Source organism: Manacus vitellinus, unplaced genomic scaffold (genome assembly GCF_001715985.3).
Source record: "Manacus vitellinus isolate BGI_N305 unplaced genomic scaffold, ASM171598v3 scaffold_19_pilon, whole genome shotgun sequence".
Lineage (NCBI taxonomy): Eukaryota > Metazoa > Chordata > Aves > Passeriformes > Pipridae > Manacus > Manacus vitellinus.
In genome coordinates this window covers 10,222,906-10,245,254 of record NW_021939395.1, presented here as the reverse complement: position 1 = coordinate 10,245,254, position 22,349 = coordinate 10,222,906, and positions in this window count along the sequence as shown.

Below are 22,349 nucleotides of genomic sequence, written 5' to 3'. Positions count from 1 at the left end.
CTGGAGAAGAAGACATCTCCCCAAATATCTTTCTTTAGTTACTCCTAATTGTCTTTCTGTGTTATTTTTTTTCAATTACTGCCTTTTGTAGGAAACCTAGTTGTGTTTGTCCAAGATTTTTGATCTAATAGCTTTCTGAAGGTCAGCTCTTTTTTTTTCATAGGCTCCTAAACTTCTTCTGTGAGTCATAAAAAACAATTATTTGTGTAGGTGTAAGTAACTCTGTGAACATCCCTCTGGGTTTCTGCAGACAAACTACCCTCAAAAGTTATGCCATGAAAAATCTATGAAGTACTTCCTGAAGAACTGGTAAAGTATTATGTCAGTGTAATCCTCTAACCTTTTTGCTGCAGGGCTTAATGCTCCAAACAGATTAGGGTAATTCTCAGCAATGTGCCTTGGGACCCAATCCAACACAGGCAGTGATAGTGCTTCCTCTTCTTTCTCCCACCAGGCAGCAGGTCAGAGGTTTTGCTGTTACTTGTTTTTCCAATGGGACAGAAACTTGCTGGGAGCACCCGTGGGGGGAAAAAAAGGCTGCTCCTGTATTTACCTTTGAATGGCAGGACGGAGAGGAACTGCTCAGTGTTTGTTTTTAATCTGGCAGCACTCCCATTCCTGGTTTCCTTCCAGTTTCTTGGAAGCTTGGTCTCATACAGTCACAAAACTCTCCCCTGTTGAGCAACAGTTTTGTTCTTTCTCTGGAACATGGCTACCTTGGGAATGTCCAACTGGAGCACAGAAGTACCACAAGGCAAGGGATTGCAAATCCAACTTGTCTCTCGGGCTGTTCAGTGCCAAGATCTGCCCAGAATGTTTGAAGGGGATGACCCTCTGCAGTCCATACCTTGCTGCTGCATTGTGCTCAGCTGGCAGGTCTCCAGCACCAGTTCAGAACTGTGTTCACCAGCCCTCATGCAGGGAAATCAGGGCCCATTCTGGTCAGATGGAGTATGATTCCTAGACTAGCCCCAGGTGAGTGGGAACACTTCTTCCCAACTATAGCTATGTGCAAGTCAAAGCAGCTCTCAGGGATGCTTATCAGTTGATCAGTCTGAGAAACCTTTAAGGGAAGGACTTTCCTACACAGGAATAAAGTTGTCTGTGTTCTTCTCACTGGGACATTACAGTGGGGAGGTGACTATGCCTTGGTACTTTTGGAACACTCTGTGCCAAACTGTACCAATATCATAAGACAGCATTAGATGCAGCCCATGTGGTGGGTTCCAGTCTAGTGGAGGCAGGTTGTAGGATTTTAACTTTCCTGACATGCAGGGCAATAGGGGAATCCTGAGAAAGGGTGAATATGTTGGTACACGGGCCTGGGAAGGAGGAGGAAGTTTCAGCCTTGCCCTTACTTTCTGCTACTGCAGAAACCCCTCTATCTTTTGGTGAAGTCCTCCTCACCTTCCTCCACCCTTTCAGTGAGGTCAGTGCAGCTGAGGAATGTGTACATGAGTTTTGGGAGAGAGAAAAACACTCCTCTCCCACACGCAAGTATAGTCCTTAGAGGCTACACTGTCCTAAGACTTAATTGCACCTGGTGGTATCATGATAATTTGATGAAAGATTAAACAGTATCTTCTGCTGCTGGTACTCTTCCCCAGTCTGTCTGGGTCTGCTATCAGCTGAGAGGCTGCCAGAAGTTCAGCTTTGCTGTCTTCCAGGGCTTTAGGGTCCATTGTCATTCCCCTAGTATGTGGTCTTGATATTTTTCCCACCAGTGTGATCCTCGAGCGGGCATTAGGGAGCAAACTGGCAGCTGGTCAGGCTTTGCTTTCAGACAGTGTTCTGCAAACCTGTCCCAGTGTCCCACAGCTGATTGGGTATCTGCTCCCAAATTCCAAATTCCAGGACAGGTTGGCTGGTGAGTGAGATGAGGAGGGAGGTTAAGGAGATGAAGGTGAACCTCTGCCTGTTTCCTCACGACACTCAGCTTCTGAAGGGATGTAGTGAGGGCTCTGGGCTCTGCCTGTGTTGAGGCACATCAGCTGTCAGTACTGAGGAACACACACATCTGCACACACAGCTTTTTGGAATAATCACACATAATCTTTAATCCTGCACCAGTCCTATTGACAAATCAAACAGGTTCAAGGTCCTGAGTTGCTCTGCGCTACAAAATGCCACGCAAGGATAATCTTAGGTTAGATATGTAGCTTAGTAGTTCTCCCAGTTCCATACAGGAGGAAACAGAAAGATGAAATTGTCCTCTCAAGCCATGTGTCTGCATTCCAGACATATCCCAGCCTCCCACAGGCTCCCTGACAGCTGTGGGTGAGAAAGAAGATAGAAGTTGGTCAGCAGTGAGTCTGTGTCAGACTCAGGATGGATGTTTGTAGTTTCCAGTTCCTTGTTCTGTCTGGCAAGATACATGGTGTCTGATATAAAATTTGTAAGAATGTACTATGAGCCATGAGAAAGTGAAATAATGCTACTAATTCCATTGATCTCACTTGCTTTTACATTGTGATATAAAAAAAGAAAATTTGTCTGACTCTAAGTTTTGAGAATTCTTTTCTTTGGAATTATTATGAAAAGCTGACTTTTTTAGTTTACTATAAATAATTTTTTCTGATACATTTTACTTCAAAGCAACCTAATTACAGTAATTTTTTTTTCTAGATCAAGGTGTTTCATGACTTTATCACTGCAGCAGGTGTTAAAACAAAGATTTTTAATTCTATTGGACTGAAAGAAACATTAAAATTTAATTCTTTTCAGTTAAAACAAAATATTTCTGTACATAACATACAAAACTAGTACTGCCAGAGACCCATTACACAATTCTACCAAGTTACTGCTCTTTTGGAGAATTCTTCTGTGGGTGCATTTTCAGCTAGATCTAACAACAACTGAGTGAGATTGGTGGGCTTTTCCCATCATTCCTAAGACTCTGTGGCAAATATTTTATGTAAGAACTTAGAATTAGGATCTTCTGTTAATGAGAAGTGCCTCAGCTTTTCATAGCGATGTGGTAGAAACAAACTAAAATTATGAAACAAGCAGAACATTCAGTTCGGAGGATCTAGTTTGACAACTGCCAATTATTTTCAGAGTAATTTCTGAGTTCATCCTTGAAACCACCCGGGCATGGCATTGCTGAGAGCTGTCTGTCCCTCTTACTGGAAGGGCAGGTGATTGGTTTCTCTACAACACTGTGCTCTGCAATTGCCTTGGATGCAGTCATGTGCCTGTAGGGCAAGAGAGACTGTTTGGGTATTCCCCATGGGAATGCTCAGACTGTCTTTTCCTGGAGGTGATGAAATCCTGATCCTGCAGTGCCAGTTCTGTTTGCAGCTTTCTGATGTGTGTTTTTGTTTGCTTTTCCCTGGCCTTTAAATAATTTATGCTGAATCAGAACAGGTTATTACTACACTGGGGAATTCCAGTTCTCAAGAGAATAAATGATTCTGACCCGACAGTTATTTCTAATCTTTTCCTTGTTTCTTTCCTAGAATCCCTCGCTTTCATCTCTCCTCAACCTTACATTCAGATAACGTGATAATCTGTGATAACCTTTAGAAGTATTTCCTTGCCAAAAGTCAAAACAAATTCTCCCCACCAATCCAGTATCAAATGTTTTTAGTAATGCAGCACTGTAAATAGTCAGTAGTGATTATCAGTTTTGTTTAAGCTGCTTTCTGCATACAACTGCCTACATGGCTTTGTACAAAATTCTTCATAGAATTTGATTCTCTAACAGATTTCAAATCTAATTGACCTATTCTATGGAAGGACATGGCGTTTTAACTAAGACAGATTGAATCACAGTCCTAAGCTCTGGGTTGCAGTTTTACAAGAGCTCTGAATTTGTCTGGTGGCTCCAATTTTGAACTTGACCTTGTTTCCTAGTTGTTGTTCAGATAAACTGGCCTTCCTGTGACATTTCAGCTCATCAGAGAGTAAGGGACCTTATAATGTTTGTTCTGTGTGCAGTCCCAAGAACAGTTTTTGGAGCCCTGACACCCATCCTAATGAATCTGGACGTTTGTTGGAGGGCTCTCAAGTTGGAAAGAGAGCATTGAACATAAGCAATCCTAAATTCTGTACACAAGAAAATTTGGAACACTGAAAGGTTTATTTTTTGAGAACCAAATGTCTTCACAGCATAAAAATCTTCATGTGAAGAGCAAGTACTCATCGGCAAAGTACACTTCATTCTGAGAACTGGGCAGAGGTCACTGTAATGAGCAACCAAAAGATCTGTATGCATGTAAGACCTAGGCAGAAGTGTAGACTTTACATCACAGGATGAAAGGTTTTTCATTAGTGTTTTGCAAAATATATAAAATTTTTCACAGACTGTAACTTGTTCCTTGAACAGATTTTTCATTGTGTAGTGTGAATGTCCACTCCCATTTCCTACTTCATCTTCCTGTGCCTTCAAAGTGAAATGTCATTTAAAAGTTTTACTAAATCTTTAACAAGTTTTACAAATAATATGAAGCAGTACTTTTGCATTAGGAGAAGATATTAAAATTGAAGTTACTAGGACCAGTTGGAGCCTTTATCCATTAAGGTGATCATGCTGCACAGTTAGTTTTGTCTGGCTAATTTGGCTGACCTCCATGTACCTCATGATATGGTCAGGGACTTCTGTCCCAGAGGTTTGTCTTATTGTGTTGCTCTCAAAGATTGTCCTAGTCAGAAAGCCTAGATCTTAAGAATCATATGGAATAAAATTTGGGAGGGTTATAATTAACAATGGACTTAATGACTCACTAAGCTTGATGGCAATGAAGACTCTGATTAAGAACACTGTTGTACCTTATACAACACATTTCTTTTTGTTTACACAGTCTACTTTTAACAGTGTGTGCGTGTCCGTGATGTCACAGAATTTTCTTAGTACTTCAACACACTATCTTTGTATTGACATTGTCATTTGAGTTCATGTAAGGCCATTCCTCCTATATGTACATACAGCATCAACCAAATCAATGTCAGAAGCAGAAATGGAACTTAAAGATCAAACAAACTCCTGTAATTGATGTTGCTACATTCAGTAAGACAAGACTGAGGTGCATGCCAACCTTGACCTGAATGCCACGGTGATGGTGATGAAAGAAGATACAAGAATGGGTGCCACTCCCACATGAGCTGACTGAATGCTGTCAGATGGTCCTACAGCCTCTATATTTCTGTAGTGAATCTGCTCTTGCTCTCCATATTTCTTTAGGAGCCCAAACACAAAGATATTTTTCTTCCTTACAAGAATGCTTTTTGTTTCATTAACTGCAGTGTCACCACAGAGCTGTCAGAGAATGCAGGAATTGATGTGCATTATATATGCACCAGTATTTTCTAAAAAATACGCAATAAGCATGGTAAAACCTTGCTGTACTTTCAAAGTCCTTATATCTTTAGATGAAAATTGGGCTTCAGTTCTTGTGAGAGAAGACTTACTTTTCACAAGTTCAGGGGGTTTGTTTGGTTTTTGTTTGTTTGTTTGTTTGTTTGAGTGAAAAGCATCTTCTGTTGGCTGGTTTAGGAACTCAGCAAGAGCTCAGAGTAAGGTGCTTTAGCAGTTGTACAGTACCTTCCTTTTTAAAAGTGTTTTACAATACTAAGTATATCTCCTTTAGATTTTATTCCCCTTCTCCCAGTTGAACCACCACTCTGACTCAGTATCTGCTCTGCCTCAAATCAGTTTTCCTGTGTGGGTCTATTTCTCAGCATGTGTCTGCCTTTAATCAGGGTGCCCAGCAAGTTTTCAGGGACTGAGGTTCATGGGCTGTCTTTGTGACCACCATTATCACTCTAATCAAATAGCAACAAATAAAATGGTGAAATCCTACCCATACTTCTTGAGAGTTGGAGTTATCTAAATATAAATCTAAATACAGGTTAACTAAATATAAGTCTTCTAATAACCTGCATGAATTAGTGGCAAATAGATGGGCAGGGAAAAGCATATGTGAAGAATAGAATGGAGAGGGATGTCACAGGAGAGAGCTACTGCAGGAGAGGGTCCTGTGTATGATTTTCCCTAGGAATTGCAGGAATTTGCTGCTTCTGAAAGAGTAATAAGTGAGCCTTGCATTGCTCCAGCATGGGAAGTGTGGCTTGGATCTCTCATCTTAGTATGTGTATCTGTTACCTAACATTATTCAGATTTTGATACTTTGGAAGATGATGATTCACACTTCAGAGGTTCTTGCTTCTCTGTTAATCATGACCTTGTGGTCCCTTTTCCCTCCAGGTATCCCTGCCATGGCCATGTGCTCTGTCTGGTGTGAGCAGCATTTTGCTACACACACTCACACTGCCACTATGATATAACTGAGGTTCATAGGTCAGTGTTTAGGACAATGCAGAAACACAATCACAGAAAGTTTTTATCTATGCAAATAAAGGGATCTACAGGGAAAAGGATGAATGCTTCATGGGCAAGATAACAGAGCGTTTGATATTAAATTATTTCCTCTACCAGGTGCCAACTCCTTGGCATTCTCAGGCTGCAGCTGCTATCCAGTCCAGCTGCCAAGGTGTCCAAGTCCAGGTACCTGTAAACAAGAACTGGTAGTTCCAGTGGTGTATGTACTCCAAACCATATGACCTCCAAGATCCTTTATGTTCAGTATGATTTTAGGCATGTTATTTTTCAATACACAACCTTTCTCTAGCATCAGTAGTTAGTATTGTAGACCGGTTACTTACAAAAAGAAATAGATTTTAATTGTGGTAAATCCTAGGGACAGATCAGGTTGTGGTGAGGGCAGAAAGAGAAGGAGGTGATGTGCACAGCTTTTGCTTTCCCTATTAATCTGGGTTTGTCTCAACCCATGAGTTTTCTACCTTTTACCCTCCCGATTCTCTCCCTGATCCTGCTGGTGGGGGAGTGAGTGAGTGGCTGTGTGAGGCTTGGCTGATGCCTGGGGTTAAACCACGACACACTCAGAGCTACAGGAGAGGCTTAAGCAGACAACACTGAAGGTCCAAGGGCTGCCTGTTGTGCCAGGGATGGGGACAGAGGCAGCCCTCCTAAGACTCGCTTGTGATTTCACTGGAAGTGAGATGTACAATAAAACCCTGCAGTTGGTAACACAGCACATTCCTCCTTCCTGAGCTTGAGTATTTCCACTCCTTGGGTGTTGGACTCAATCTTGTTTCAGATTTTTCCTTCAAAGGCTATGCTCTGCTTGTGTGTTTCACAACTGAACTGTTCCCCACACATTTTCAAGGTGACATTGTTACCTACTTTCTTGAACTTTTCACTGGTTGGCCTTTAATCTGTGACTGCTGCAGGTGGAAAATGCACTAATCCATTTATGCGTCTTCCTGCTCCCAAGTCTGTGGGAGGAGAGGGTTCGATAAAGGCTTTCAGTAAATTCCTTTTGGATAAAACAGAGAAGGGAAGGTTATCTTGGGTCATCTTTGTATCTAAACTCCAGCCCCTTCTATGTAAATAAGTTATCTTCCTCAATGCCAGTAACTTTAAGGAAAGTTTAAAAAATAAACCTCACACCTTTGAAACAAAGCAGCCAGAAAACAGAAACAGAGCCAAACCATTGATAGTATCTGGGAGTTGCCTCTTTACACAGCTCCATGACAGGTATCAAAGCCTCCTACATGACACCTGTCACGGCTTCACAGCATGGTGTGTGTTTTTGGGATCCTCTGAGCAAAGTGTGCAAAGTGTCCCACAGACAGTGTGCTGCATTTAATGCCTGTCGGGGGGGGTCCCTCTTGTTACACGGGTTGGTGAGCGTGAAAAAATAGAGCTTGTGGCATCTTGAAATGGACATTGCTAACCAGGCATCCCTGCTCCTCAGCCCTTTCATTTTCTAAGTACTTTGACTGGTGAGAATGGCAGTGTGTGAGGAGGCAATGGCCACAGCTGGAGGGCAGCCGGGAGCGCAGGAGAGTTTCAGAGTTTCAGAGGAGAGGCATGGCTGAGAAGGCAGGGAGTGCATTTGGGACACTGGATACCACCATTCTCCTGCCATCTCCTCCCAGCTGACAGCACCAAGCTGGGAGTAGTGTTAAGGCCTCATTGCCCCAAAAAAGCTGCAGCTTTGGAGGATCATGTTCACTGATACTGTCACTCACGTTATCCTTCTGGATAAACTGTCCAGCAGACAAGTCTATCCAACTGACAGATGATGGTGTAGTTTAACAAATAATTAAAACAAGTCTGATATTTCCTTTCTGGTCTAAATAGTCTAATGCATAGAAAGCACAGTAGGCACAGAAATACTAAATTATTTGAGATTTTTAAAAACAGAAACTAAAGAATAGAATTTAATAGGAAAAACTAAAATACTAACAGAAGGAAATTGATGATAATTTCTCATTTTTAATAAATATGTAAAAGAATAAAATCATCACATTCTCTTACAAAAGCTATATGCACCCTTTGTCTACTAGCTTAGGCAAATTATGAGTTTGTTGCTATCCAACTTCTATCTTACCTCTGAAAAAAAAAGAGCGAAAAGTTTATTTAAGAAGATTTTCTTCACTGAGTGAGACTCTGCCTCTTATTGTATCAAAATGTTTTGTTATAAAAAGAGCTGAAGGGGCACAGGAAGAATAAAACAATAAAAGGTCTTTTGCTGTGCATTGCTCCACATGATTTTCAGGCTCTATTGACATTTTGTCCAGATGCTGGCTTTGTTCACAGACAACCAAACTGGTGTACATGGGATTTTGTTCTCATGTGGGAATGTTGCTATTAAACAAAGAGCTTTATTCTCAAGTAACTCTGAAAAAGCCCCTTGCTGGATCAAAGAGCTATTGTTCACAATACTGAAGGGCTGCCCTTGTGCAGGTCCTTCCTTGGCAGAGGGCAACCTCATCAAGCTCCATTGCAAGGTGTTTCAAATTGCCTGTCCAACAAGGTCCCAAATCGTTGCTGAGGTTTGAAAACTTGACCAAGAAGGAGGAGACTGGTCCTGTCATCAGGAAAACCAGCCCTGTGGGTTTTGGTCCTGTTAACACATCTTGGTTTCTTCAGCAACTGTGAACACGAGTGAGCCTTCTGTAGAAAATAGTTGTCATGGGTCTTCTGGAGGAGGAAGAAGTAGGTATTTTTAGAAACAGCTTGGAGGTCATCTGAGTGCCTTTGACCAGTGTGACCAACACAGGCTCCAAGGCTGATCTCAACTTTGCATGTACACAGGCTAAGCTTGGCATCTCATCAGAGGGGTTGGGAATGGAGATAGTGTTAGTAAACAAACAAGTTGTGCTTGTTATCCTTCTCCGACAATCAAGCTTGAACTTTGTCTCTTTCTCACCATCCTGCTGTGAAATTGGAATTTCTGTTGTGATTACATGTGGCTTAGGTTTCTGTGTATGTTGGTTAAAGTGTATCTGGATTATAATCAGTCGGTCCAGACTGGAAAAAAACAAGAGCAGATGCAAAGGAATTGCTTGAAGAGAAAATGAAATAGCCAACACACACACAGAGCATACCTTATCATCTGCAAATTCTTCCTCATTCACAACACAAAATAAGTGTGGCCAAAAAAACCTTAGAGGCCAGCAGATTTCAATGATGGTGAGAAACTGGATATTGTGATCTCATAAAAAAGATTTTGAAATATATTCAGATTTGTTGGGGATAGATACAGCTAATTGACTCAGAGAGAGTTGCAGAGAGACAACTGAAGGTTTTGGATGACATCACAGTGTTATTATTTCATTATTGTAAGGTTTCATGGTGTCATCACAACATTTGTGTATGTGATGAATCCACCATATTGTTAAGGCATAGGATGCAGTGACTCTGGAGCTAATAGCAGCTGTGATTACTTGTTTGGATGGCCCTTGTCAAGTCCTCAGTTTCCCATCTCATCTCAAATGTCATCTCAGCAGAAAGTGAAGGGGATAAAATGCTTCAGGTCTTTATTGGGTTTGTTGTTTTTTTTTTTTTTTCTCAGAAGAAAAGTTTCTTTTCTTTTCCTGGCATTAGTCTGGCAAGAATTTGTGTTTCATAGGGCATGAGGAGATGACCTATGTACTGCTCTCTACCTGCTGAGCCTGTGAAGTGCCATAATATATCCAAACTGCATCTCTGGGCTTCAGAAAGATCAGTGTCTTTTTTTCTGCCTTTTCCTGTTGAATTTCTTCTCTATGACTGTCTAAACCTCGTTTTATTTTTCCCATAACTTTAAATGATTTAGGGTGTTAGAAGTTTTTAGTTGCTCTAGTTCACTATGGTTTCTTTCCCTCATCTCCAGCAGGCTTTTACTTTTGTATTAATTTTCTAAGCACGGAAATTTTATTTTAAATTTCTCTCTTTCAGGAATCTCATTTGTATTACTACTTGTGTTCATTAAAGTAGATTCAGGACTTTTAGCAGAAATGTTTGTCACGACAATATTACAGGCCACCTCTGACTGCAGCTGTTCAATCTGAGATGGGGATAAGCTGTTTCTCTTGGCTGTCTTCTGAAGGTAAAAACTGTTTGAGCAAAAGGGCCATATGGAGTAAAACCTGAGTCCTTGCTTCAGCCTAGATTTCCATCCTCTTCATTTCACATGAAAAAAGAAAAAACTTGTTCTCCTTATAGGCAGGATGCTGGACTAGAGGTACTTTCCAGCCTGAGTTGTTCTGTTATTGAGCCCATTGTCATACAAATGCTCAAGTTAAGTTGAAAGAAAAAAAAAGTCAATTACAAAAAAAATTAAAAGATATTTTGAAAAGAAAAGTTAAAAAATTATGTTACAGTATTATCCCCTTTTTATATTTCTTCAGTGTCTGAGCTTTTTTGTTGAATCTGAGATGAGTTAGTCCTTTGGAAATCAGTCCTAATCAATTTGCTATTTAACAAAGACATGTATCTCACCTCCAGTGACTTCCTTCTAGATACTTTTCTCTTTATAAAACAGACTAATATTATCTAATCTTCTGCAAATATAGTTATGCTTGTTTTGTCTTCAGTGGGAAACTACCTTCAAACATTAACCAAAGAAATGTCTTAATAAATAAATATAATAAACTGATAAAAACTTTAGAATTACTGGGTCTACTCTATCACTCTGCTAGGATCAACAGCTTCTCAAATGACTGGAGAATGTGCCTCTTCTGTTTGGGTTTTCATGTAAACATGATGCTTAGGTTGTCTTCAAAGGTTGCATTCTTGTCCTCCCCGCTCTTTGTCTCTGCCTGTGGTTACCCATGTTCAAAAAAGCTTACTCCTGGAAGAAATGCAGAGAGGGGATGTCGGAATGACTAGAGGAACTGAAACGTGACTAAAGGAATTTGGTTTATTTACCTTGGAAATACCAAAGAGTGAGAGGAGATATAATGAATCTCAACAGAAAAGGGCAAAAGGAAAGATGGGAGGAAAGCGGGGAAGGGAGTGGAACTGCAAAGGAGGAAAAGAAAGCTAATTAAGCACAAATACAGTTGTTAAAAAAAGGTACATTTGATCTTCAGAGGTGTCAGATTGCAGAAATGCTCTATCTGGTGTAGCAGGCAGAAAACCTTAACTGGTTAAATTGAGGATTGATTATTTTGAGAGGGGAATAGGATGACACTACTGTCCATAACATATTGGATTGCACAACCCAGATCTGCCCTTCCTGCAACTTATGCTTTGTGTCTCCTGACACCACAGTGACCCTTCCTACTAAAGAAGCCAACTACTAACAGATCTTTATAGAAATATTTACTTTTATTTCCCTGACCCTGTAATAGGTCAGATACCCTTTTTCAGTAAAGAAGATGATCCAGGTGCCAAGTCAGCAAATATCCATACTATTTTGGAGCAAAGCTAGCAAGTTACCTATTTGCAGTCTGTTTTACCATTTCTGACCTTAGTGTGCCTGTGAATCCCCTGACCTTGTTTGAGTGCCACGTGGTGATTGTATTCTTGTGTTTGCAATCTTTATCTAAGTGAAAGGCCTAAAATAGATGCCCATGTCATTAAATATTGTGCTTGAAATATTCAAACTAGTGGAGATGTTATCTGGCCTTGATTTAGGCAAATAAGGAAGGACCTGACCTCGATCTTTATATAAACATCCAGCAGCATAGCAGTAAATCTGTTTGCCAGCGTGGCAGATGGAACTCTTCTCTAGGGTTCTGTTTCCTCTCCACCATCCACCCCCACTTCATCAGCCAACACATTCGCATAGAGAAAGCATATTCATTGTCAAGTGAGCCAGTGAACCCCAGAAAGCCTTAGGAAACAGTCAAGATAAACATACCAGGATTTCTGATTGAATCGGTATCACCAATACTCTTCTAGTCTTTGATGGGAAAATGTTTCTTTTACAGCACCATCAACACCCTTGTAATCTTGTTGAGGTTAACAAATGAAACACTTATTTATCTAGTGTCTCAGCCAGTTACTTCACAGAATAAGCCACAGTGCATGTCATTTGAATACAAAGGAAAAACCGTGATTGTCTTTGCACCAGTTGAGCAGGCGGATAAACACAGCCCTCTTTGTTTGGCTTTACTTTCTACCACGATGTTTCCTCCCCCACTTAAACATTCACTTGGCTAGGAAGGACACTGGTAAAAGACATTTGGACACAAAACTGTGTAATTCAGCCTGTAAAGCCACATTGTACTTGGGTAAAAGCCAAGAAATGGGAAGCACTGAAACATCTGAAAGACAGACAGTATTAACCCCTTGCTGGAAGGATTCATGTCCATGTGTTCCTTCTACTACCAGTGCCTCAGTTAATGTGTCCTCTTAATGCTACAGACAAACCTTCCTCAGTGTCCCAGTAAAAGAAGGCAGCCATGACTTACCACCCAGGAAGATTCAGGTAACATCTTGTTTGACTTCCACACGTGTGTATTGGAATAGAGGTGACCAAGTTACATGCTGAAAAATTCCTCAAAAATGGAAGTACATTCCAACATGAAAGTTCATTTTCTGGGGAGCAAATTAAAAAATAACAGCAGCAAAAGAACCTCTTATTCCAAAGCTAAAGCAATTTTTCATGTAACTAACAAAATCTGCCTCGCAGGGGTGTTTCCTAACCACAGAATCTTGTATAAGCAAGACTGGCATGTCTTCCCAAAACTGGACTTGCTGGCACCACAAGCACCACTGGAAACAATGCTGTAAGGTTACCTTTTGGTTAATATCTACCACTAGAATGTCCTAAATGAAATGTTACCTTGAAACATCTGTTGAAGGAAGTGACGTGTTTAGTTAATGAAATTCTGCAAAGCAACATTCTATAAATGTACAATCTTACAGCTTGGACATGAATTATCAATTTTTTAATTAAAGTTAAAGCTCAAAAATAATTGTTTTGAATGAATCTAATTTCTCCATGCTGCAGCAGCTCTGGAGTGTTTGTACTAAGTCTTAGAATACCAACTCGAATGTGCTTGGCATGGGATGGAATAATGGACGGAAAGTTCCTGGGATTTTTTCCAGATCTCCTGGTACTGCTCTGTGCAGTTGGGAAAATTTTCGTGTTACGTGATGTCAGTAGGACAGGATCTGCACTGATTACATCATCTAATCACATTACTTGATTAGATTCTTTAATCAAGGTGGGTCCTTTCCATTCAATAGCCTGAAAATATTACATGTTTTAACTGCATACCTCAGGTTGCTATAATAGGACAAATATTCCCACGTATGCTGATGTGGGAGGTATGGCTACAAAGTGTGTATCTGGACAGGCAAACAAATACAATCTCTGAGCACATTTCTTGGGTTTGAAGTAGCTGTTCTATGTAAACTCTGGGGCTTGTTATTATTTTTAACTTTCTACTGGCCACCATGACTCAGCAATAAATTTGTAGATCCTCTTTACATGGTTTATGCTCTGTGCTGCGTGGAACAGTCCTGGAGAGTTCCCCATCAGGGGCAGAAAATCTGGTTCTCTCCTTCACCTTTTACAACTGCTTGTAAAAAAAAAAACAAACAGAAAGAAGATGAGCCTTTGGGGATAAGAAGATGAACATTGTAAAGACATCACAGCCAGACTGTGACTATAAACTGGAGCTTTCCTCACAGCAGAAGTGGATCAGTATTTGCTGTGCATCACAATTTATATGGTAACTTTCCAAGGACTGCTCATTCCACTTTTTTTAGTAGTCGCTGCTGCTGTGCTCAGGTGTCACTTCCCTTCCAGGTGCATAAACACAGTGTTCCCTGCCAGGTGCATAAACACAGGTTCTTGGGTCTTGCTTCATCTCTCGGAAAGGACGTCAGTGCAGTTTCTTACTTTGCCTTCCTGCATTCCTGTTAAAACTTTACTCCCTTGTTTGCCAGTCATGGAGAAGTTTGTAATGAAGAGTGCAGGAGATTATGCAAAGACCAAGATTATGCAAAGAAAAAAAGTTTGCGAAGCTTTACAATCCATAGGTGTCCAGATGAGTGCCAGAGGTCGGTATGCCAGGTGATGTTGGTAATTGCCTCAGCTTGAAAGAAAAAACCTTGTCTTCATAACACTTTTTTCACTTGAACATTAAAACTAGATACAGAAAATACAGGTTCTTTGAGAATAAAAAAATAACAGTGTAAAACACAACATGTTATTCTTCAGCTTTGAGGAAAGTGTAGTGTATTTTTATTTTATCCGATGGAGTAAAACACTTGTAGAAGTGGGCATTCTTTGCATTGCTGAGCAGCTGCAACCTGGTGGAAGCAGGTTATTTCCATTGGGCATACTAATACTTTTAGCAATTCAGCAGAGCAGAAAGTGACGGCATTCTTTTAAACTTTCCCAAAATTTGGGAAGCGTAGATGTACATTTTCCTGCTAATGTGGCAGAACTGTCTTTCAATCTCTTCTTATAGCTGCACTAAAAAAAGAAAAAAAAAACAGCCTTCTCTGTTCATTGTGTATGACAATTGCCATGGAGGGAGAAGAGATAAAACTGTTCTATCCAGAGCCCTGATCCACATAAATCATGGACACTAAAATGCTGAAATGAGATGTAAATTAGTTGAGCTACCAGGAAAGACGAATTTTTACTCCACATGACTAATAGAAAAGTATCCTGTGAGAAATTCCTTTCAGAGGTACATCTGCACAGAAACCTCTCATCAGGACTGTACTTGGTCCCTTAACTTTCTGCACTGAGATTCCTTGAAATCTGATAGAAACTTTGGCCCTTCCCCCCAAAAAATTACCACTGCAGAGTGGCAATTAGGTAGAACTGTAATCCAAAACTGTAATCCTAGAAGCCTCATGCTAAGATGCTGCCTAACCCTGACATGTTCAAAAACTATGGACCCTGAGTTTAGGCACAGGAAGTCAAGCAGCCAGGAGGATCCTGGGGTTCCTCAGTATTGGCAATTCTAAATGGCTTGATTAAAATCAATGTTTCATTAGAAAAAGGCATCTCCTTGGCTGTTGGGCCAGGTGCTCTGAGAGTGTGCTAAGAGGATGCACCTCCAAGCAGGTGTTGCCAGTGTTGCCTTGTTAATGGCAGGGCCATGGGAAGCAGGGAGTTGCCTTCACACCCCTTCCACTCAGCCAAGGCTCTGGCCCTTTCACTGGGCTTTTGGGGTCAGATATGGCTGTTCCTGAGACTGCAGTAGAAGAGGAAGGGCTGTGCTGTGAGGATGGGCTACTCAGAAGAGCCTGAGCTAGAGGGAGAGAGCCTGAGGGCCTGGAAAGGAATGTCAGGGGAGTGACCAGGTTTGTGGCAAGCAGGGTGAGTGTTGTGGGTATTAAAATAACTCGTGGTGTTTCTAGTTAAAGCTTTTTTCCAGTCAATTATGGATTATCTGGTGGTGGTCAGCTTTCTTCCCTGCTGAAGGGGAATACAAATGCTCTCCCTGATTTCAGAGGGGAGTAGGTCCTGTGGTGGGGATAAAGGAAATTATGGAGTTTGGTGCACTTGTCCACTGCAGTTCACGTGTTTTCTACTGAGCAGGTGCTGTATAAAATACATGAGCAATCCTACTTCTGCTATCCTCCTTGTAAAAAAAGACCAGTTTCTCTTAGAAGGGATTTCTAAGTCTAGTGATGGAAAGAATTGTAGAAAAACTAGATAGAAGGAATAATACTAATACCTCTAGCATTAAAATTCTTTTGAAGGCCTTTTTTTTTAATTCTGAAGACGTTCAGCTAAATAATTGTTCTAGTGTCCCTGTAAATCCTGCTTGTTCGTTTTAAACTTAGAATTATGTTATTACAACAGGTGATTTTATGATGTTACTACTTGTTATGAGGGTGTTTGTTTCTTACGTGAGAAGCCCCACTTACTCGGATGAGCCATTTCTGAGAGTAATTGCTAACCTGCAGGAACAGGTATCACACAAAGTAAAGTGTTGATGGAGGTATTTCCATTTCAAAGATATCAAGCACAGCTAACAACCTGGCTTTTGTCCTTTTGTGAAGGAGGACAATCACAAAGATAATACTCTTGGTGATCACATATCAGGACTGCATGTTAATATGTAAAATTACCTCAAGGAAAGATGGACTGAGCTGAAAGGTCTTCTTTTTGCTATGTGGTAGTCAGTGCCTGTATTTCAAAGACTTACTGTTAGTCAAAAGCTTCTCAAGACTATTCATTTATGTTATCTTCTGTGAAAAGCTGTTTTTTTGTGTAACTAGCAAGAAGGTATAGAACTGGGAGGGCTGGGGAAGAAAACTGAAACCACCTGCCAGCATCTCCTAGCTTTGCTGAACTCCAGAAATATTGGTACTTGATACTGGTGAAGAATTTAAAAATTTAACTGTTAATGAGATTGATGAACTCAGTATAGCATATCTGAAAATAAGTATTATACTCACTCCTAGGCTTTATTTTGCTCAATTAAAAATGACTCCTTAGTTTCTACTGGCCCCACCTCTGAAATATTTCCCAACAGGCAAGTCATTATATTCTGACACCTGTGTTCTCCCCGATCATTAAGTTTTGATAATTGCACGCTCCCAGCTTTTTGTTTTCCCCTACTTTATCTCTTCCCTTATATTTGTTGTATCGGTTGTTACGTCTTCCATGATACAATACAGGATGGTTTTGCATTTACACAGTGTTGCAGTTGCTCAAAGACAAGTTGAACGTGTTTAGAGCATGCCTCTAGGACAGTCAGGGAAGAGGCAGGTGGAGTGAGACTTGGATATTTTTTTGGCACAAGGCTGCATGATTCAGGGAAAACTGAGATGCTCTGTACCACAGGCGGAAGCAAAACTGGGGGAACTGGGAGCCGTGGGCCACAAATGCAGTTGTTCTTTGCACTTTGGTAACTCCAATTCAAGTCAGTATTTCAGCTGAGATTTTCAGAGGGTTCTGCAGTTGATACAAACACCTAGCCTCTGTGTAATCCTACTTTGAACATCTGAGTCCCTTTCTGTTTTCTTTGTTCCTTATTCTAGAGGGAGCTCTGTGACTGAGAAGTGTCATATATTCCCATACAGCAACTTTAGTAATCTCTGACAGATTGATGAGCTCTCAGGGACTGGAGAGAGACAGTGTTACAAGAAAGGCCATGTTGTCCTGGGAAGAGTTTTGGTCTGAGAGAGTGAAGAGGCTTGAGTCTCCTCTCAGGTTCTTTTCAATTAAAACTTAAAAATAATAAAATCAACTAGAGTGGAGATCAATGTACCATAGATACAAAACTGTCAATCTTACCAAGAGTCTTGAAAACACCTTGGTAAGTTTTGTGGATGGAGACTTGTGGCTTCCTCTTGAGTGGCTGGGACAGCAAAATCTTCCAGGCTCAGTGTAGTAGAAGAGCAGTGCTGTGTAGAACTTTCAGTTTTACTGATATATTTGAGTGAGTTTATTTCTGCCTAATAATTTTTTCCCACATGCATATGTAAAAATTCCCCATCGCTAACTTCATTAGTGTGTATTATAGTAACAATTTTCAGGTTGCAACCTGTTAAAAATGCCTGAAGGCAAATTTGCTTTCCATATAGTTTCAAGTCTCCACCCATCCTAGGAGCACGACTTTGAAGGCTTAAGCATTTTGCACTTTTGCGACTGTTCTGTTTTGAGGGGATAAATGAGTGAGCAAGCTTTCAGCTACGTCTTTTGACTTAGGATAACAGACTGTCCATAGAGGCAAGTAGGAGTGACCTTGCTGCACTTCTCACCTCTGAGATGGCTGCAGAGAAGAATCCAAAAGTACTGAAGTCGAGGGAAAATCTAATAAAGCACCGGTCCTTGAGATTAGGCCAATACAGGTCTTTGGTATGATTGCATAATGCATAATAGAATGTATTATTTAGTATTATGTTAGTGAACCAAACCTATCATACATTACTGAAAACTTTCAATGTCGCCTTTCTAAGTTTCTGAATAAAACTTTTTTAGAATTTCCATTTAATAAAAATGAGCTCGTGGGCTGAGATCCAAATTGAGTAGGTGAGCGTGTCCTGATGGCCTGTTGAACAGCAGCAATGAACATCCTGGTTATGCAGAGAAGCACAAAACTGATAAAGAACTAAAACAGATCAAGGGAGGATATATAATATCTCATCTCCTTTTCCCATGAGCAAAACTTCACCCCTTACCCTGAGGGGATCAGCAGGGTTGGAAGCCCAATCTGCTTCATACCTCAGTTGTCAAAGTTGCACAAACTGTTGGATGGAGACCATTAGAACTAGGCAAGCCAGTCCTGGCATGAGGCCTCATCAGTAAGTAATTTCCACACTCTTTGTGTTTTGCTGTAAACCCTGACAGTGTGCTTCCACAAGTGCCTCTCTGAAGCCACAGATGGCCACTGCAGAAACCATTGCCTTTGACTCTGTAATTTGTCTGTGTCCTTGACAATACCATCATTGCCCCTCTGTCTTCTAAGCAGGAGGGCCACTTCTTGCTATGCCTTCCTTCTAGGTACACTTACACCTTGCTTACAGCTGGCTCACAGTGAAATAAGACATTTCTTACCAGATGGAGAATGATGCCTCGCTTTCAGGGTTTACTAGACCAATGATTGAATTTTTTGTACATTAGTGGCAAAGGTTTGGCCTAAATCACCTGTAGTTCAGTTCACCACCAAAGACATTGTCTCATTCATTATGACTTTGTCTTTAAATCAAGGTTGATGCTTTCTTAAGTATAAAGTATTAATTTAAATATTAACTGTAGGGCTTGATCCTGTTCACCTGTAGAGGAGAGGATAATTCCTGCAGCTGAAGGAGCCAACAGCTTAAATTTTCTGCCTTGCTTCATCTGTCCATTTATAACAGTCCTGTTTGGCTTTCTGAACCTCCCTCCTACAGAGTGCAATGTTGCTGTGGAGTTGTGGATGAGAGTAATTATATGCTATTGACAGATGGTTAGATGGTTAAAGTCATCTTCCTAAGATCCTGAAGACCAACATGGTATGATGATTTTGGCTTTTTTGGTTTGTTGGCTTTCTTTGGTTGGTTTTCTGGTGGGATTTTTTTGTTATTGTTTGGGGGAGCTTTTTTGGTATTCAGGTTGTTTAGTGTTTTATTTTCTCCTAGTTGCTGTGTTTACTGCCATTTGGTTACCTGATGTTTGTCTGTAGCTGCAGGGAAGCTGCTGTTCTGATGCTGGAATAAAATGTGAGGAGGTTGTTTCAGTAAATACAGTGTAGTCCCTCGCTGCCATCTTTGGCTTTGAGGGAAGGACCAACACCCTTGTCATGACCATCTAATGCACACTGGCACATACCTTGTCATTCTGAGGTGTGGAGCAGGTAACACCGTGCTGGGTACCATGGAGCAGGTGTCATGGAGCTGCCCTCACAGGCGTTCCACAATGGCAGATGTGAGCCATTTCATTCCTGTGGCAGGGATCTACACAGATTAAATGTAGTGATCAGCAGGCAGTCAAACCCAGCTTTGTCAGCTTTTCATGTAGCATCCTTGTGTGCTGCTGGTGGGTCTGATCTTCTCTGGCTGAAAGAAAACCTGATTTGTTTGGAGATTCATTACTGTTTTCCAGGAGTTGTGCACATCAGAGATGACAAGGCTGCAGGCATCTCTTGTATTCATTCTTACTCTTCTTTAGGATCGTTTTATCCTAGAGAGAGCTGCCTCTCTTGTAGACACACCAGCAACTTCCTTTTATCACTGATGCCAAGATTAGTGCCTTCTAAATCCATTGCTACTACTTGCAAAGTGGGTTTTCTGGTCTCCTGCCAGTCGGGAATGGCAGAGGTAAAGGAGCCCCAACTTTGTCTGCTGAATCAGTTTTGGATTTGTGGGCCAGGTGCCAATATTAGTATCGCAGAAGTTATAGGTTAAGAACAGAATTTACTCATCGTATTCTTAAATAAGCACACGAGACACATCTACTGCATCACCAGAGCTGTTTGTGTTAGCTAATGGCAATACCCAACATCTGATAATAGCACTAGTGCAACCAAATGGAAAACACAGGTATCTCGCTGCTCCTAGGAAATATATCAAAATTGTTTACTGTGTTGTCAGCTTGTTAAGATTATCATTAGTGGTAATTTTCCTCCTTTTTTAATTTTTTTCCCCCTCCCCATTAGATTAACAGAATTTTCAGTAAGTGGAATTGATAGTAATCCAGGACTGCTTTCCAAATGAAAAATATGACCTCAGTTAGGCTGCTGGTCAGGAGACAGGATATCTTGTCTACAGCAGAGCCAAGCTGGCTCTGGTTTGTTCGTTGATGTTTCTGTATTTCTAACTGAGACATTCCACGTGTACCTGGCTGGTGGGTTGCTTGGTCAGTGGGTGGCTATGCCAGCTGTGAGGAGCTAGCCTTCAGGAATCAATCTGATGAACTCTGCCTCCAGTGAATGCAAAAGGAGCTGCTGTGCTGTTCAGCCACATAGCTAACAGAGGCAAAACACAACCCTGCTTCAGGCACAATCCTCTCTGCCACGATACTCATCTCTCCGCTGCTCAACGCCAGAATTATCACCATGCTATGATTTTTACTTTTTCCCATAGAGAAAATGCATTACAAATGAAACTTTCACATGGTCAGGAACAGAACGTATCAGAGAAGTGGTACCTCCAGTATAGTTTTACTTGTAGTCATCTTCAGTTCCATAGAGAGAATGACACAGCCAGTGACTATGCAGCATTACCACATTCACTTAATCCTAGTATGGAAGGAGAGGCTGTGGCTAACAGGTTGTTTTAAATGTCATTTCATTTCTAAACAAGATGATAACCAGTTCTGAATCATGAGTTTGGAAGAGAACATGGAGCTCTTGTTAGGCCCAGCACTGTTTACAGGTAAGTTTTTTTTTTTTTCCCCCCTGGGGAGATAGTGACCCACAGATACTGGAGTTACACAGAACCTAAAATAAAATCATGTTATCTCATTTTATTTCAAGTTCTTAACTCTGATCAGGATTGTCAAAAAGGTGCCTTTGGTTTATATGCAGTTCAGACAGGGTTTGGAAGAATATGGACTGATTTCTCAGTGTATCCTTGGTCCGGGTGGGTTTTGTATCATTCCATGAAGAACTAGCCTGAAGGTCTCTATTTGATGTTGTGGCTTGGTCACTTGAATGCTGAATTCACAGGCAACCTGTAAAGGAGTGTTTTGTTTAATTTTTATATATCGTTTTCTCCCAAAACCTGTGTCCTGTCAGGATGTTACACCTGTACGTGCTTTTTGTTCCAAAGCCGAGATTATTCTGGTTTCTTTCCAGCATCTAAAATAGAAGTCTTCTAGAGAACCTGCTGCATAGGGTGATAAAATATCCCACCTTCAGATGATGTCCCACACACTTCTCACTCCTGGTATACCTTTTAGTTGTGGCTAGATTGAGAGATGTTGGGTAACACTTTGCTCGACAAAAAGCCCAAATAATTGAGGACAGAAATTGTGTTTGTCACGCGTGGATCTGAAAGAGCCATGGAAAAGACAGTTTAGAAATAGGGGATTTCTTAATAGCAATTAAGTGACCAGTCAATCGATGTCTGTCTTCTTGTGCCTGTACATGGAGTGTGCTTTGAGCAGTATCCTCCTGCGTGACCTTATGGAACGCTTGGGGAAGGTCACTGTGACATCCCTTCCCCTTAAGGGTGAGATGTCACAGTCACTTTGGTGGGTGAAGCAGGGGAGTTTGGAAAAGGTCCTTAAGTGCTTTCTGCTCAAATTCCTCCAATGGAGATGGCTTTGCTTTTATGACTTGCTCTCTGTGCCTGTCATGTGTACCTGAAAGGTGTGTTTAGAGGCTGAAATTTCTGTTTAACCCCTTTGTGCCCTGCATCTCCTTAGCCTGCACTCCAGCACGGAGCAGGCTAAGAAAGAACGAGAGAGAGGCAGGCGGGGTGGAGCAGGGGCTCTGGGTGAGTGACCGTAGGTGAGGCAGACAGGCAGTGGCTCTGTGGGGAGGCGCAGGGAGGTACCGATGTCAGATGGGCGCATGGTCCTCAGGAGGCGGTCAGTGCATGATGGGGAGCTGGTAGGCTGTAGGTAGAAGACAAGGGGGTGGGTGTGCAGGTAGAGGAGGGAGAAGGGCAAGGAGTAGGGGGCATGCTAGAAAGGAAGGTGAGT